We start from the raw sequence: 2386 nt of genomic DNA on the forward strand, positions 1-2386 counted from the left end.
CTCACACTGTCCTGTCTCTATTACTCTCTTGGGTTCCTCAGCCCCTGCAGGTACATGAGTCATGATTCAGAAGAAGCCTCCAGCCTGACACCTGATCCATGAAATTGGGACTTGCCAGCCTCTACAACTACATGACCCGTTTCTTTAAGATAGATCTCTCTCTGTATGTATGTGTGCGTGTGTATGTGTGTGAGCGTGTATATGTATGTATGTATGTATATGCGCTTCACTAGTTTTGCTTCTCTAGAGAAGCCAGCCTGAGACATTTGGTACTGAGAGTGATTCTAGAGAAACAGAATTGTAAGGATGAGTTTTCTAAATTGGTTCTCAAGTCTGGCTAGCCATAAAGATGTTGATGACTCTGCTTCCAATACTAAAGAGGGCATTACTAATCCATGGCATGAAGTGACAATTGAAATATGCAATCTATCACCACCAGTAGATCAAGTATTGGTAAGAAGCAAGGCTGGGTGATTGCATGTTTGATACTTTTCTACAGTTTTGTCAGAATGAGAAGTATAAAGAAGCTAGTTGGCTGGTCCTACTTTCACTAGACAAAGTGATGAAAGAAAGAGATGAGCTCAGGGCTTCAGAGTCACAGCTGAAGTGTTGCATAAATGACCTCAAAGTTGTCACTTGTGCCCTGAAAGAAAGCCTTATTTCTTGTAGTAACAGAGCTGATATTGCCGAAAACCAAACCCAGAGTCTTATCATAAGAGTGGCTGAATTACACTACCAGTTGAATTCCCAACCTTGAATAGTGTCTCAAGTTAAACTGAGGGTATTGATTGGGAAGAAATGGGATCCTGAAACTTGTGGGGGGACATATGGGCAGGTTATCAGGAAACTGGGGACACTGAGCCCCTACATTCTGTTCAATTACTCCTGCCAACAGAACCACCATCTCACCCCCATCTGAAGAGATTACTCCATCTTTGTCTGGTAAGCCACCCTCCACAGTAAAACCATTATCCCCTTCACCCCCAACTGATGAGACTGGCCCAGCTTGTCTGATGCACCTTTGTCTGAGTCATCCCCTGGGGAAGCATCTGAGTCATTGCCTGGGGTATCTCCTGAGGCAGATGCCTTACAAGACATTGCTGAATGTTCTCAGAACACATCCCCACCACCTATTTTTGCTTCTAGACCTATAACTATATAACCAGACTTAAGTCCCAGTAAGGCCCAAAAGGTGAAGTACAAAGTGTGACCCAGGAGGAGGTATGTTGCACTCCAAAAGAACTGCTTGACTTTTCTAATTTGTACAGACAGAAACCTGGAGAGTATGTGTGGGAATGGCCATTAAGGATGTGAGATAATGCTGCAAAGGAACATAAAGTTGGATCAGTCTTGAGTTTATTGATATGGGCCCACTAAGCATAGATCTGTCAGTGTTTCAGCTCGAGAGGTTAGGAAAAGATCTAATAGTTTATTTGGTTGGTTTGCTGAAGCATGGATTACACGGTGGCCTACACTAAATCAAGTTGAAGTACCAGACCTGCCCTGGTATACTGTAGAAGAAAGTATCCAAAGGCTTAGGGAAATTGTCATGTTAGAGTGGATTTATCAGGTTAGACCCACACATAGAGTGCCCAGAGGACACACCTTTTACCACAAAGGTGAGGAACAAATTTTGAAGGGAGCCCCAGCATCCTAGAAGACTGCTGTGATTGCTGTTTTATGTAAGTCAGATTGGACAGTGAAAGCTGCCCTAACAGAATTAAGACACCAAACAACAATGGTGATGATTGGATTCTGTGGTGGTAGGGGCCAAGTGGCAGCACTCAATCAACAAAGACAAGGTGAACATTGTTACCATAATGGACAGTGAAGTCAAAGCTGTAATAAGAATAGTCTGACTCATGAGGTCTTATAGCGTTGGCTACTTAGTCACAATGTCACTAGGAGTGACATAGATGGGAAATCTAAATATTTACTTGATCTGTACAAGCGTAAGAATTCTAGGTAAAGTAAATGGCAACCTAACTTGAATTGGCAGAATAGAGAGTCATAGACCCTCAGTCAATTCCCAGATTTGAACAAGTTTGCAGACCTACAACTTCCTGAATGAAGAGGAGGCCAAATACCCTTGAGGAAGGACCCCACTACACTACCAAAAATTTATACTGTTAATCTTTCTTCCAGACTTCCCCAAAGGGATCTACAGCCTTTTATGGGAGAGACTGTCTGTTAGGGAAAAGGAAATAATCAGACTTATGGGAATTATTGGACACTGGCTCTGAACTGACACAAAATGTCACTGTGGCCCACCAGTCAGAGTGGGGGCATATGGAGGTCAGATTATTAAGAGTCTTAGTGTATGTCTATCTCACAGTGAATCCCCATACCCATCCTGTAGTGATTTGCCCAGTTCCAAAATAAATTA

The sequence above is a fragment of the Trichechus manatus genome, unplaced genomic scaffold, assembly GCF_000243295.1.
Source record: "Trichechus manatus latirostris isolate Lorelei unplaced genomic scaffold, TriManLat1.0 scaffold00417, whole genome shotgun sequence".
In the NCBI taxonomy this organism is placed as follows: Eukaryota; Metazoa; Chordata; class Mammalia; order Sirenia; family Trichechidae; genus Trichechus; species Trichechus manatus.